Source organism: Topomyia yanbarensis, chromosome 3, assembly GCF_030247195.1.
Source record: "Topomyia yanbarensis strain Yona2022 chromosome 3, ASM3024719v1, whole genome shotgun sequence".
NCBI classification, from domain to species: Eukaryota; Metazoa; Arthropoda; class Insecta; order Diptera; family Culicidae; genus Topomyia; species Topomyia yanbarensis.
The window spans coordinates 237130677-237147668 of NC_080672.1; the positions used below are offsets into that span (position 1 = coordinate 237130677).

General features: G+C 38.9%; 1 protein-coding gene across 4 annotated transcripts in view; it reads left to right on the forward strand.

The window, feature by feature from the left end:
* LOC131689707 (calcium/calmodulin-dependent protein kinase type 1) overlaps positions 1-4304 on the forward strand; it is a 128373-nt gene extending 124069 nt beyond the window's left edge. For all 4 annotated transcript variants that reach the window (XM_058974976.1, XM_058974975.1, XM_058974977.1 and 1 more), the window contains one exon: positions 3928-4304. The gene's annotated coding sequence lies outside the window, so the exon portion shown is untranslated. The remainder of the gene's footprint in view (positions 1-3927) is intronic.
* The last annotated feature ends 12688 nt before the right edge of the window (positions 4305-16992 follow it).

Genomic DNA, 16992 nt, shown 5'->3' on the forward strand with positions numbered 1-16992 from the left:
ATAAAAAGCTGATATAATGCTATTGTAATGCTGTGGGTTTATTTGTTATGCAACTCTTCTTGAAGATTATATTCGGCATATTTCATTTCAATCGAACATATGCAATATAGTCCAGGAAGCAAACGCAGCGCACTTACCGTGAAGGACGAGGCAAGGTACCTCAGTTCGAGACTTACTAAAGGTAATTTTCGTAAACATTCATATCATGTGAGAACGAAAACCCATTAAGGATATTCATTACAATGCATTAGAACAGAGTCAATTACGGTTTTAAACAGAATATTTTATTTCAAATTTTTCCTTTTTGCTCATCATACCGAAAGGAAACATAAGAAATGGTTTTAAAACCATGGCGGACAATGGCAACCAACTGAAGCTTTTTAATAGCATTAGTAATGCCGATATAAGGCTTTCAAATTTGACATTTGTACGCTTTTGCTATATAATAGCATTAGTACTGCAGAAACGAGCTGTCAATCTCCGCACAGTAATAGCACTATATTTCGCCTTTTCTAGCATAATATCAGCATTAAATAAGTATTTAGGGCTTCACGGCTTTTTAGGACAGCTTTATATGTGGATCTAAAGCAGATATTAGACTACGTTATAATGCTTATTGGTTACTTGGGTAGTGCGTCAAGTACGTAACTTTCTCGCAAAAGAAATCAAACTGACTCACAGTGTCCGCTGGGAGTGGGCGTAAATTACAATAAAAGCAACGGTTTTTTTCAGGACCAATCAATTGTGTTCTAGTGAGAGTTAAACTGAAACTTTCATTTTAAGATGTATAACAAATTTTCAACAAGCAACATAAGACGTTGTGTGGAAAGAAGTAGCTTGCACACGGAACAAAAATTTAAATTATCCCCTCGCTCGTTTCGTGCACTGCTTTTCCATTTCTTTCTGCTGCTATTATCAGTATAACCAAAGCGAATGTGCGTGTTCCCTCACCATCCCTCTAGTGATCAGTGTTGCTTCAATTGCATGTGTTTAAGAGAAACGTTGAAGTCGCAAGCCTCTATTCGAGATTTTTGGCAGCCTCCGTGAACTAACTGCATTAAATGATTTTTTTGTGCAGCTCCGTGCTAGTAGCAAACAAAATGGCCCTACCAATGTCTGATTCGTGAGATTGTGCAGGATTTCAAAGTCGAGCTAAGCTTATAAAGTTCAACCGTAATTAAACGTCTCGAATTGAAGTCACGACGCTCCGGTTATGTCACAGACATTACCCACCCATCTTTTTTTATTGTGACCACGACTAACGGTTCAATATAGACACCCCATTTCAATATTTCGGAAGGAACAGAAGGTCGAGTTTGGAAAGTTTGTAACTTTCATTGTACTTAACCAAATTATACAATGTTCGCACCAATGATTCAGAAATATGATCAGGAATCTTCTATTACCCAGGTAACCAACAAGCATTAGTGTATGCAGTAAAGTAGCGTAAAATTTGCATTCCGGATGCTTCTTGCAGTATGCTGGCATTCGTTATGCATAACTGTTGTTAATCAGCATTTGAAAAACTGTTTAAAAACTTCTTGCCAGTAAGCAGCATTCTGAATGCACAACAGTAGTAAAAAAGCATTTTCATAGCACAGCAGTAATGTAGCCGTATATTTTGCCAAAAGCGACTTTTAAATAGCATTTAAAACGACTTAAGTGCTTATCAAGTAGCCGTTAAGGCGCATTCAGCTTGCTTATTGGTTACCTGGGTAGATTTGTAAGTATGTATAATTTACATGAATAAAGAAAAATTGATTTTCAGGAATCAATTATTATCTGTTCTGCCATTGGCCAGTACTATGTGACTTCCTCATGCTAACAATTCATTTCATCGTTAGCCATCTCCCTCACCAAGGCCAACAACGCCAACAAAAACGGTCCTTTTCAGGACCACCATCATTTTTGTAAAGAATAATTTGAAATATTCCTCGCCCAAATCACCTTTTGTCCGAAAATTCCAATGAGTATCAACATATTTGAAGAACGTGTTCCTTATGTATTCTACATCTCTCCGGTTGTGTCGCAGACATTACCCACCCATCTTTTTGAACATTGAGCTGTTCGCGCACAATTCGAGATGAGCGTTGCGCTCACGAAAAAAACGATGACACACACTCACACACAAGGAAACTTTGTTAGTATTTGGTTTCGTATCTTTCTTCTGCACCTTACATTCCTCCCACCCAACAACTACCGCAAGCCATCTCATCACAGCAGATTTTAGATTAGAACCAACAAACTTCTATTCGGTAAAAACACCTCTTTACTACCCGTACCATGAGGACATACTGGTGGAGTAGTAAAATAGCATATAATATATATTACAAGTTTCACGCTAGTGATGACTGAGATAATATCGTTTGCCTCCCCGCCGCCGCGTCGGTATTACAGCATCGTCATTGACGCATTTTGCTTTGTACCATTCCCCCGCTGTTATTAATATTTCATTTGTATGTATGTGTTGGGAACTAAGCCTTTCTAGAAAAAAAGTTTAACGGGTAGCATCAGGACTGGAACCGACAAACATCTACTCGCTAAAACGCCTACTTTACACCTTAGGCCATAACGACACATTATGAGTAGTCATTCGAATGAGCTATATAAACTTCTCATCATTGCAGCAGCGATCCCAAATGGGATAGCGTAGAGACGATGGTATGTGTTATTCAACCCAGGTAGCCAATAAGCAAGCTGAATGCGCCTTAACGGCTACTTGATAAGCACTTAAGTCGTTTTAAATGCTATTTAAAAGTCGCTTTTGGCAAAATATACGGCTACATTACTGCTGTGCTATGAAAATGCTTTTTTACTACTGTTGTGCATTCAGAATGCTGCTTACTGGCAAGAAGTTTTTAAACAGTTTTTCAAATGCTGATTAACAACAGTTATGCATAACGAATGCCAGCATACTGCAAGAAGCATCCGGAATGCAAATTTTACGCTACTTTACTGCATACACTAATGCTTGTTGGTTACCTGGGAAGTTATCTCTGCACTGCATGAGCCAACAGCGTGTAGCTAAGAGGTACGATATTATATTGCACAAGTATGAACTTGGTTGAACACTAACGCATCGTTTGGGAGCTTTTCGCTCACAGTTCGAGAGCAAAAAAACAGATGCATTTCCGCTCTCAAAGATTCGTTTTGGGTGTAGTTTATGCTAATTAAATGCAAATTTTATTTTTAAACAACGTCCTTATGTTGGCAACGATGATATGACGTCATGTCACCCTGTTGGATGGCGAATCCTTATTTATAACGACGCTGAATCCCTCTGGAGTCTTAGCTCTGGATAAAGACTCGACACTATAACTCTATCATTTGTTTGAGATTTATCTGTCAATGTCATTCCAAACGAGCGCGAGACCTGTCAATGGCCCTCGTTCCAGAAGGATTCGAAGCGATTTTCTTCGGATTGAGTACTTTTGACAAGTATCGTGCTCGATTGGAATGACACTTTTTTATTTCGATTATAGAGGTTTTAATCTTAAGGTCATTCGCCTCTTCGGGTTAGAAAAATCTCTTATGAAAAATTTCTAACCCAATGTGCGGGGTCGGGACTCGAACCCAAGCGCGCTGCGTACAAGGCAATCGATTTACCAATACACTACACCCACCCCTGTATGACACTTACTGATAAATAATAAGAATAAGATAGAGATGGCGAGTCTTTATCCAGAGGGATTCAGCGTCTTTATTTATTCAGTAATTCAGCGTCTTTAATTTTTACTAGAGAGGCTTTCGATACCTTGACAGATATATACCGAAATCAAAACAAACATGCTTCAAAGTTAAAACAATGGATACACCAGCAACAATCCTAATCTAGTGTTCCGTATCTACTATTGTTGACAGATTCAAATTATCCGCCTATTTGGTCAGAAAAAAACTGATTCGTTTTATTTTTGCTTTTAATTCTAGGTTCTTCAGCAATACCTAATGCACTTTACACATGCAGGAAGGCGTCAGTTATACCTCCATTGAATGTAAATAGCCCACAATAATTAATCTTCAGTATTGTATCAAGTACAACTAGACTTATTAATAATTGAAGCCCCATTATATACCAAGTTGCTGTTTGTCTACTGTTTCCCAAACTTTAGCTAGTTTTTGTACATGTTTCTACGATAAATAATCAGATCTGCAAATAAACAATTTAGAGAAGGGCTTCTGTTTTTGCTTTTGTTGAATTATATGTTAATTTTTAAGGCATTGTTAAAAGATCGATGAATAGAAAAGAACTTCCAATGACCGGTCAGTGTATGATACTCAAAAATAAATTGCATATGTGTAATCGATGTAACTTTCATTATCTAATTCTATGGATGACACTTTCGGGTATAAAAATCAGTTACACTGAGAAATAAAAATATGCAGAGTTAGCTTACTTTTGGGATTTTCGATTGATGTGCACCGATGTAGTGGAGCGCACTGGTACTGCACACCTCGTAATACCCTTGTTCGGAAGATTGTTCGGACGTCTAGAAGTTCTTTGAAGCAGTCTTACTTCAGTGCAGTAGCTCAAAGCTGACGTAATTTCATTTTATTAATCATATGGATCAGTAACAAACAATTGTGAACTCACATTATGTCTTCTCATATCGAATTATCCGAACCAATCAACTTATGGCAGAGTAGAATATGTATCGGTAGAAATTCGTCTTAAAGGTATTTCAGGTAAGTTATAAAGATAAGTATGCGTTTGACGGTTTTACAGTTTTTGAGCTGGAATTCATGCTGAAAGTCCGAACCGGTTCCGGATTAGTTTGACTGGGTAGAGGAATAACCGCCGTCAATTCTGTTGAACTCAGCCACAAAAAAACATGACGACAGTAGCGCACCTGGTTTGGATATCCTAACTACCTTGGAAACCGTTAGAGATTTTACACAAGTTGAATGCTGAAGATGGACGTCTGTTCTCTGTGAGGTAAGTATGCGTTATTTTTTTTATTTATTTCGTTCATTTGATAGGCGCAAATGCGTTAGCTTGGCGGTGCCAAATTCTTTTGCTTTTACATTTTGGATAACTTAAAACTAGGAGGTTACAATGTTGAAATATTTTTTTATAAAAGAGAAAAAAATTACAGCTATCTTAAGATTAGAAATAAGATTCTATATACAAAAGAGGGGGCAAAATATTTTTTATGAACAATTTTAAAACAAGGAATGCAGTTTGATATACAAGAGGGGGAGTAATAGTTTTTTACGAAATATTTTACAGTTATCTTAAAATTAACAATATAGTTTGGTACACAAGAGGGGGGGGAACAAATATTTATGAAATTTCACAGATATCTTAAAACTAGGGATACAATTCTTTTTACAAGATGGAGGACAATAGTTTCAATAAAGAGTAAAAATTAGAGCTTGTTCGGAAGATTGTTCGGACGTCTAGAAGTTCTTTGAAGCAGTCTCACTTCAGTGCAGCAACTCAAAGGTGAAGTAATTTCATTTTATTAATCATATGGATCAGTAACAAACAATTGTGAACTCACATTATGTCTTCTCATATCGAATTATCCGAACCAATCAACTTATGGCAGAGCAGAATATGTATCGGTAGAAATTCGTCTTAAAGGTATTTCAGGTAAGTTATAAAGATAAGTATGCGTTCGACGGTTTTACAGGTAAGCACAGAGAACAGACATCCATGATCGAACAAAAATATTAAAAAAACGTGTGTAAACATTTGAATTAATATACGATAAACACTGGCGCCGCCGCACCAATCTATCCCAACTATCCGTCAAATCCATTCCGGAACCGGTTCGAAATCCTGAATGAATTCAGTATGGAATCTTGCTCAAAGAAAACAACCGATTCCGACTCTATCAGTAGATGCATTTGAGCTGGAATTCATGCTGAAAGTCCGAAACGGTTCCGGATTAGTTTGACTGGGTAGAGGAATAATCTGTTGAGAGTAGAATGGTAGGAGAATGTCGAACAGTCTAGAAGAATTCCCTCTCAGACCTCTACGACCAACTTACCAGAACACCAAAGTGAAGATGAGCAACGAAGCGAAGGGAAACGTATTCTAGTGAAAACTCACTCTAAATACTCTCCCGCAACCGTGTGATATTATGTTCACGCAATAGAAACTAGATCACTGTTAAAACACTTTGTATTAACTCAGAATAGTTGTTGATAACAATATTGGTTTCTTCTCACTGTCCTGACTACTGAGCGCTCTGTTGCACTAGCGATTGTTCGTCTGCCCTACTCACTACATATGATTGAGTGTGTATATAGCGATACGCTGTATGTATAATACTGTAATGGAAATTGCCTTGTTCATATAATTTCAACACTATCCCTCAATTTTCATTCCTAACATTTCAATCATGTTTGAAAACTTTGTTTTTGTAAGTGATTTAGTAAATACATCTGCTACTTGATTTTCTGAAGGCACGTATTTTAAAATTATCTTCTTCATTTGAATTTGTTCACGTAGAAACATATACTTCACGTCAATATGCTTAGTTCTCTGGTGGTCACGGGGCTCTTCTGCAATTTTTATGCACGGTATATTATCCTCAAATATTGTGAATGGTGCTGCGAAAGTACCAATCTCACACAATATTTTCGACAGCCAAATTCCTTCCTTCGATGCTGCACAAAAAGAAACCAGCTCTGCCTCCATCGATGATAAGCAGACGAGTTGTTGCCGTTTCATTCCCCATGACACCAGGTTTCCAAATACCATAAATGCGCTTCCAGATATCGAGCGCCTATCTTCCTCGTCATTGGCGAAATCCGCGTCAGCGTATCCCAAAAGTGTCTCCTTGTCCTTCATTCTTCGATAGATCAAGCATAGACTACGAGTGCCTTGTCAATATCTCAGAATCCGCTTAAGTCCATTCCAATGGGAATCATCCGGGTTATTCTGAAATCGACTAAACAGACTGACCGCAAACGTAATGTCGGGTCTACTCATTAATGTTAAATATTGTAAACAACCCAGCAAGACCTTGAAAGGTGCGCTGGTCTGTTGTCCTATGTTTTTCTTCCATTTCATACTAGGATCCACTGGAGTGGAGACCGATTTACAATCAGTCATCCCGAATTTATTTAGGATCTTCGAAATATATATCTCTTGAGACAAGATCATCCAGCTCGATTCAAAATTACGTCGGATATCTAGGTCAAGAAAGTTATGAACTTCCCCTAAATCCTTCATTTTGAATCGTTTGGAAAGATTGTGTTTTAACCATTTTATCATCTTTACATCTTTACCAAAAATAAGTACGTCATCAACATATATTATGATAAACAAACCATGATTTTTACAAATGTAAAGACAAGTATCGGACTCAAGCCATGTAAAACCCAACTGAGTAATAATTTCATTGAACCTCAAATTCCACGTTCTACTGGATTGTTTAAGCCCATAGATACTCTTGTTTAATTTACACATCTTTATATTTCCATCCATATCAGGAGGTAATCTCATAAAGACATCTTCTGTTAATGACCCATTAAGAAAAGCCGTCTTAACGTTCATTTGATGAATTAATAAATTATTTCTAACAGCCATTGAAAGCATTGTTCGTATTGTACACATTTTGGCCACTGGAGCAAAGGTTTCGCCATAGTCCAATCCTGGGCGTTGCGAGCAGCCCTTTGCAACAAGCCTAGCTTTATACCTATTAGACTCATCGTCCTCTATTGTGAATATCCACATGGAATTGATAGGTCGCCTTCTTTTTGGAATGACACTCACCAAGGTCCATGTCTGATTTTCCAATAAAGAAGCCATTTCTTCATCGATAGCAGCTTTCCATTTTGGCCAATCATCACGTTTCATTAAAGTTTCAATATTTTGTGGAATTTCTCCTTCAATATTTGCAACAAAGAAACTGCTTTCAAAATTAATAGCATAGTCCCGATGCCAAACAGGTGCTCGTCGGGATCTTTGATTTCGACGTAACACTTCAGATTCCATTTCATTCACAGAATCATTTTCGAAACTATCTTCAAATTCATCTTCAGATTCGTCCTCCGCTTCTAAGAAAACCTCATCTTCTTCATCATTATTTACCTCTTCATTTAGATTCTCAGACACCTCTAGCGATTTCGTTAAATCTTGCTCAAGCATCTCATCACTTCTCTCTATGCTTTTATTCGCATTTACGTTTTCGTTCGAACTCTCATTTTTCTTATCGAAATAAAACTTTCCTTCATCAAAAATAACGTCTCTTGAAACGATAATTTAATTCCTATTTTTTTTTTTTTCATAAAACGTTTATTTGACACGGCATTTGCAAAAGCTTTTTTACGCCGGGGTTTTTTTTACATAACATGTTACAAAGGTTCTTAAGACTATCACGTTATAAAAAAAATCACTTTCTAATGCTAACACTGAGGATAATCATCATTTTGAATGTTTTAATTATACTCTATTTTCTTGAATTTCATTGTAAACCTATTGATTGTTTTTCTGTAATCTTTGTTTATTTTTTTTCTTTATTTATATCGTTTTATCTAACTTAACTAACTGCGAAGCAATCTAAATTGTTTGTGGGTAGCAAGGGAAAAAAAACTAGAAACATTGTGGGGATAATTATATTTGAATATTTATTGTTTTCAGGAAATGATAAATATGGCTCATGTATGTAAGATCTCGTAAAGCGAGGATGTCACGAACAGGTACATAGGGTGGTTTTCTTCTGGCTCGTAAGGAGTCTATTAATTGGGATCTGGCTTCACGATATTCAGTGCAAGACCAAACAACATGTTCAATGTCTTCGTAACCCTCTCCGCAAGCACATTGATTATCTTCTGCGATCCCAATACGGCGGAGATGCGTATTCAACGTATAATGGTTGGACATGAGTCTAGACATCACACGAATGAAGTTTCGACTTACATCCATGCCTTCGTTGATACTTTAGGGATAATTGAGTGCAACCACCGTCCCAGATCTCCATTGTCCCATGATGTTTGCCAACTAGTAAGCGTCCTCTGACGAGAAGCGCTATAAAATTCATTGAAGGCAATAGGTCTTTCATAGATGTCACCGTCCAGCGCCCCTATTTTGGCTAAATTATCCGCTCTCTCATTACCCGGTATAGCTTAGTATGCACCTCTTGCGAAATGAGGTCGCGAAATATTTTTCCTTCTTCCGTGCGGAATTTTGACATTTGCTCGCGAAAACTAGTCTGTGTGTTTGCTGTTAGATGTCGCTTTTGATAACTGGAAAACGACATCAGCTGTTGTTTGTTTATTTCTTTTTTATATTTCTGTTGTCATTTGAATGTTTTAAATGATGTATTTTATTAATTCATCACGGATGTGTATGAAATCAGTAACAATTGTAAACCTATTTGCCATTCATGAAGCTCTCCGGGAAGTGACGTACTCAGCGTGAATCATATTTCAAGCATGATTAATCATAATGCTTATTTGTGACGGTTCCGGATGTCTCGGGGAAGTTCAGTCTGACCAATTTAGACAGCACAATTCCTGCAATCGGAAATTTAAATCATTGGCTGGCCATTTTCTATCTAAATTGGCTGCTTCTACCGGTTCCAGAAGACCCAGGGAAATGATCGAAATTCGCTCAAACCAAATCTATTGTAATTGTCCGAATCGTAACTCTTAATCGGCGTTTGACCATTAAGAAGCAAATCTGATTGCCTTGGCCGCCTTTACCGCTTTCACAAGTCTCGGGGAAACTACCTTTCGAAACACGCTTCGGAATCCGGAAATATAACGCAAATATAACAACCGACTCCGACTCAATCGGTTTCAGGTCGAACCGAACCCTAGGCTTTAAACTTTGGCTGACGTTAAAAATCGATTATGATAACAATGGCTACTACTAAATGTTCTGGAAGTCTCAGGGAATGCTACCAATAATCAGTACGGATACAAACCTATTTTTGGTATAACAATTGTGAGAATCGTAGTTCAAATTTATTGCCATAAGTAATTCGTGGTAATTCTTATTGCATGAAACACTAGAGAGGTTTAAGGAATTGCGCATATTGCTACTACTTGTATTACTGCCACAAGAAGCATAATTGTCCCATGTGTATAGGGATTCCCATAGCACATGGGACAGTTTTGCTTCTAGCGGTAGAATACCTCACACAAAAAATGCTGTTCAAGTCTGATATTACACCGAAAGTTAGACGAATTAACTGAATTCTAATTTGATGGTCAGATTGACCCTGTATGTAAATTATGAAAAAGATGTTATAAGCCTTTTACAATCAGTCATAATACAATAATACATTATAATCCATTTAAAACGAGTGTATTGCTAGTTAGGCACTTTTCAATCAGTTAGGTCCTTTCATAATCAGTTCGGTCATAAAAATCAATTAGGCCCTTTTATTAATTGTTGTAAAATCGCTATCAAAATTCTTCATGATCAAATGTTGCGTTATGTACGTGCTCAGGTGATTTTTGTTAATGGAAAACATGAAATTTCAATTTGTTACATTTTGCAGTTAGGCCCTTTTCAAATGTTTGGATAGAACTGGGTAGAGATAAATTGTAATTTTAATTGTAAATTTATTACCCTGTTGGTTACATATGTCAGGTCAAGGAAGAAAAAAAAAATTAATAAAATTATAAATTCAGAATCATAACAAGTATGACCCAAAAAAGCTCCTATGCCTTTCACCAGTAGCTGGTTGAAAACACTTTACGGTGCGATCTTTTCAATTTCGTCCGAGTTCTCCGCGTCTAGCAACTGAATCTTTTTCCGGAAGTGTTTTTCGATTGATCTGCAAATCATCATGCTTCGATCACTGCCCTCTAGGTTGATGGTGATTCCGTTCTGTTAAAGAAGTGGGAAGAAATACAATCTATAGGATCACAAGAATGAGTCACACTTACCGAATCTACCGGTGCGTCTAATTCGATGTAGATACGTTTCGCAATCGGCTGCTGCTAATCCATCGGCAGGTCGAAGTTGATGACAATGGTCACCTGTTCAACATCGATACCTAAGGCGGAAGAATCTCTCCGTAACCTGGTGCTGCAGCCAGAATCAAGTGGTGGAACTTACCCCTAGACAAAACGTTCGTTGCAATCAATACCTTCTCTAGTCCGGCTCAGGATCGATCCAGAACGGCTAACCGTTGCTCCGCCGTTAGATCACCGGACAGTACCGCTACTGAGTGATTATCCTGGTCCAACCGGCCGTTTTGCGTGCCTGTTTCGATCGATTAACAATGCCGAAAATAAGTTTACTTGGAGTTTACAACTGTCCTATACATCATATGACAGAAAATGATCGCTTGTCCGACGGTAATCACACCGTACATGTTTGAAATTGCTTGATATTTCTCGTCCTGGTTGCGGCATTTGACGTAGTGGTGTTTGGTGTTATCGAGTGATTCTTGCTCCCGCACCAGAAGAATCATGATCGGATTGGTTACGATGTACTGGGCGAATCCCATCACCTCCCGCTCGTACGTGGCTAAAAAGAACAGCGATCATAACGCCCGCCTCGTCCGGTACAAAAATTGCAATCTTCTTAAGGTCGAACGCCCGGCTGTTCCGATGATGATATGATTAGTCAGCTTCGCCCCTTTGACGATCTTCTCACCGCGAACGGTTTAACCAAGTTCGATTTCCGCACAAAACTTTGCCGTTTTGCAGCTACTTTCCCCTTCTGAATTGCCAGTTCATACGTGGAGAAAGGCAAATCACCTACGGATAGTTTTTCAACGGATCGACTCGATTGAGCATTGCCAGCACGAAGGCAGTGGTTTTTCTTGTTCCCGACCAACTCTGGGCGATTATGTTCTGTGGCGGATCGGCCAACAGAGTAGGTTGAGCCGTCTTCTGAATCTTGGAAGGAGCGTTGAAACCCATAGCATAGACTCCCTGAAGCAGTTCCGAATTCATGTGCAAAGCTTCGAAAGTTTTAACCAAGTATAGCGGCGAAGAAGGATCCTTCACCCCCAGATCCAGCTTTGATTCTACTAGACCTTTGCGAATAAGTTTAATTAGCAAACTTGCATCCGCCGGGCTAAAAGATGAATCATGGATAATTTTAAAGCTGATATTAAATATGTCTGGAGAAAAATTTGAATAGGATGTAAGTAACAATGAGATTCTTTTTGGTGTGTTTCTCTTCTGTTAATTACTCGGTCGTTTCAATATTTAGTACTCAACTCTTTGCCTAATATTCTAGTAAAAACTATCGGCTTTCGATATGTACTGGAAAATTAGTGTAAAGTGTTATAAAGACGTAATAATCGAAACAGAAAGTAAACAGAGGCTCTCAATGTTACTTATGTCCTAATCAAAATTTTCTCCAGATTTCGACTTACTTGAATGCCTCTGCATCTTCCGTGGAGGAAGCTGTTTCTCCATTTTCGCTAGCAGCTTTTTTTTCTTCAGGAGCTGCTAAAGTCTTAATTTCTGTAGCTACCGAAAACAAAACTGCAGGTGCAGCCGTTTCTACGGGAGTAATTTGATCGCTGGTTCTACTGGCGGTGAACTAGAAGGTTTTTCCGCATTCTCTTTCTTTGGGCTGTCAGTCGCCGGCTCTGGTTCCTTATCCTTAGGGATACTCAGATCGATAACCTATTTGTATTGAAAAGAAAAATTCAAAACCTATGGAAAAATTATCGCTCCAAAAATAGGTTAGTTGGTTATGACAAAAAAAAACACTTACCGAGTGCAGAAATTTCCTGATCCTCCCTCCGCCTTTTTGACCCAGTTATCGGCAGCACTTGCCATCGTTTCGACCGGGTATTAAAATTCAAAAGCTACAATATATGGAAAAAGGTCCCAAACAGCACGGATACTGTCACTCCGGTGGTTTATTCCTTGCAGTTGGCTGAACTTTTGCCCAGAGCGACCTTGCGGAAAAAACGCCTTCTTTTGTCTGCTCACTTCGCTGCCATGAAACCGATGATGAGCGCTTTTTTCCAAACGAGTCACACGGTTGGCCCGATTGAATATGTCGCGCGTGTAGAGTATGCTTCCATTATGTTTGTTCTGTAAATTGACAAGGACATCTAAATATGCAAAGGAATGCTTGGAGGAGAGAAGCTACTGTTAAACACATACCGAAAGAGAAAGTCCTTTCCGAGGATCTTGATGTTGTATTTACTGTTGGCCCATTATCACCGTGTTCTGCTGCTGGGTGGTTACCATGGCATTATGTTGCTGGTGTTCGGTGATGTGTATCCGCTATGGTTGCTGTTCGATCTGAAAAAAATTATGATGAAAAATATCCGTGAATGAGTGAACGCGAGCTTTTGAAAGAAGAATAGGGTATTACATTACAATGTACTGAACACGGTACTGATCCTTCGAAACTAAAAAAGGTAGTAAAAATGACTCACCTTGCTGCACCAACTGAATAAAAAAAGTCCTCCTGCACGCGGCGTGGTACAGTACAGTATGCTGCTGCTACTGTGTTTGAAGGTGCTGTTGATGTATCTTTTTTTTGCGGTTGACCAATGGTCTTCTACATTTAGCCCTGATTGGCTTGGATCGATTGCACTAGTTGCGGTTGCTGGCCAGGTTCTACCGTCAGTTGAACGTTGTTGCTACCGATCTGTCGGATGATGGTCATGGTCTAGGGGAAATCTTAATTTTCTGATGTTGCTGGCGATAAGCACTGGAATTGTGGTTGCTAGCTGCTGCTGGGATGGAATCACGAGCACTGTGGAGGCAGCGATATTTTCATGCAAGCAACTGGTAGGAGCCAAGGCAGTAATATGACGTTTGTGTTTGACTTTGATTTCTCTACATCAGGAAGGTAACCGCTGGTAAGAATAGTGGCAGGCAAGTTTTACGACAGAATGTGCCGATAAAGTGTATCCGTTGGGTCCATTATTCGTAAAAAAAGCTCTTGTTGCTTTGTTGGTTCTGAGCTGTAATTGCTGTGGTTCTTTTTTGAGAGATTGTTGGCAGCTGCTGGATTTGGAGTTGTTGGTACTGCTACGGTTGTATCGATTTAATGTTGGTTGGCTGATTTCCAGATCCAGGATGTTGAGTCAAGTTGAGCTGATTTGTAGCATCTGGTTGTTGTTGATGAAAACTTATCAAGTAGATAGATGGCTGCTGCTTCTGCTGCTGACGAAAAATGCTGCTCTTGTGGCTGCTTTGTTCGGGTGTGCCTGTAAATAATAATAATTACTAGAAACAATCACAATTCCAATAATATTTTAAAACTTACCATTCAAATTCAAAATATTGATTCTCAAAACTACAAAATTTTGACAGGTCGCGATGAAAAAAATACAAAAAATTACTAATCTTGTGTTTTTTATATTAATTTTTCATTGCAACCTGTCAAAATTTCGCGAGCCTCCGTGCGAAATAATACCATTGACCATTATTTCGCAAGGAAAAAGTTTGCCTTGGTGACAGCGCATAGAAAGCAGCGCTATCTCGCGGAAGTATTATGAAACTTATCGTTTGTCGAACCGTGTCTCGGCTAACTGCATTTTTCGTTATCGTTTTCGCGAGAGCTGCGTACCGCTTACGAAATGGAAACGAAATTTTTTTTCGCGAGCATTTCGCGACGTTTTTTATGCATAGGTTTTGTATATGAAATTTCACTTCGCAAGAGGTGCATACTTAGCTTATGGAGCAATGAGCGGGAATCCACACTAAGGTAATTTGATAAGATTTATTTGTTAATTTAGTTAAGTATTCTCGTATCTTCTTCAAAAAGAACGGAGCGTGATTATCAAGCTTTAATGAGCGTAGTGCCTTAATTGTGCTGAGGCTATCTGTGAGGATGAAATAATGGCTCGGAAGTAAAGTATCAATGATAATTTTATCCCTATTATCATCCCACAAACGAAAACCATTTGGACTGTAGCCGACCATAGCCAAAATCTTGCTCTTTTCATCCAGCTTGCTACGATGCACCTTGTTTACATGCGCATAGGCAATACAACCGAACACTCTCAATTTACTAACATCTGGCTTGCATTTAAACCACATTTCATAAGGCGTTTTGCATTTTAGTAATGCGTTTGTGGGGCTTCGGTTTGTCAAATAAGCAGAGACATAAACCGCCTCTCCCCACAAGGCATACGGCATACTACTTTCATGTAGTATAGTTATAGCTTTTTCCATCAGAGTGCGATTCATACGCTCGCTCACTCCGTTTTGTTGAGGAGTATATGGTGCGGTAGGTATCATTTGGATCCCTTTGCCACTGCAAAAGGCCATGAAATCTTTACCAAAGTACTCGCCACCATTGTCCGATCTTAACATGGAAATTCTCGAATTAAATTGAGCAGTAACCATTGCTTCATACTCCACAAACTTCTGAAACACATCACTCTTATTTCTGATTAAGTAAATTATCACGATATGAGTGAAATCATCAATAAAAGAGACATAATAACTAAACCCATCATATGTCTTTTCTGTCATTTGCCCACAAACATCGCTATGGATCAATTCTAATGGCCTCTTTGAACGACCCTTCCCGTCTTTATTAAACGCTTCTCGTGATTGCTTACCTATTATGCAACTTTCGCATACAATAGGATCAAGCACCTCACTTTTAAGTTTAATATCGAGCCTTTTCACCATATTATTCTGCACTAGCTTTTTCAAATTTGTTTCTCCCAAGTGAGCAAACCGTTGATGCCAAACATGCATATTCCTTGCAACTTTACCCAAATTCGCACAATCATTCGTTTGCCTCAAACATTCATCCATTTTTTCATCGAGCACGTAAAGTCCATTTAATTTTCTGCCTTTTGCAATCACCTGATCGTTTTCATCCAAAATTTGAACTTTCCCGTTATAGAATATAACTTTCTTACCTGCATCCTCAATTTTAGAAACAGAAATAAGGTTACAGTGCAACTCAGGAATAAAATATGCTTTGTAAAGGTTCAATCGGAATCTTTTATTACCAATGTCGCTACGTACAACTGCATTACCCATTTGATTACATCTCACTGTATCACCATTAGCCATTGAAATCGACTGCTCATTTCCTGTCATTTCCCACAAATGGTTAAAATATCTCATTTCACGAAGCATATGCGCACTCGCGCCGGAATCAATATAAAAAGGCAATGTTACAGGTAACTCATTAAATGACGTATCCTGAACCCTTTTGTCCCTAAGCTTATCCTCCTCAATTTGCTTCACGCGAACCATATTTATGCGTTCTAGAGGAATCCTCACTTTAAAACCGTTCATGCGATCTACCTCTGTTACCCTATCATTTGCTCCAGCACCAACTTGAGCCATCAATGCCACATTTGAAATGGCACCGGCAAGATTGTTGATTGATTTCTTCTCCTTGCGAAATTTCTTCTTGAACTGGAAACAATTTCGACGCTTGTGGCCAGCTTTGCCACATTCGAAGCAAGTAATCTGCGTTTTCTGATCAGGAACATTGCGCTTCGTATTCTGGTTCTGCCAGACCTTCTGTCCAATAAAAGCTGTCTGGGACGACAACCCGGTTTCTTTTGGTATAGCCTCATCAGCATCCAAAAAAATACGTTTAATTTGTTCCAGTGATATTGTCTCTAGATCCTGCTTACGTATCACCGACAACGCGCCCAGCAAATGCTTGAACTGCTCAGGGATGGCAACAAGGAGTGTACGGATTTGCTCCATGTGATCCACTGCCTCTCCCATGCTCTCAAGCTGACGCACAATATCGTGATGAGCAGCAAACAGATCTCTTAAAGTCTGGAATCGTTGGTTGCTCAATAAATACAATTTTGAACGTAACCCGATCATGGCAATCGCCCCCCGCGGTTGGTAAACTTCCTGCAGCTTTTCCATGGCCTGCTTCACTGATCTGCATTGAAGCACGTGACTCATTGAGTCGTCATTCAGCGCCATCCACCACTCGTTTAAGGCCGCATTTTCCTGCTTGATGCGCAAATCAAGCTTCTTCTTATGAGCATTCTCATCTGCTGCCGTGGCGCCAGCCACCGGTTCCGCAAAATCTTCCTCCGTAATCGTTCTTTTCAACGTGTGCAATAAACCATCCTGTTTAAGATGTTGCTCCATCCAAACCTTCCA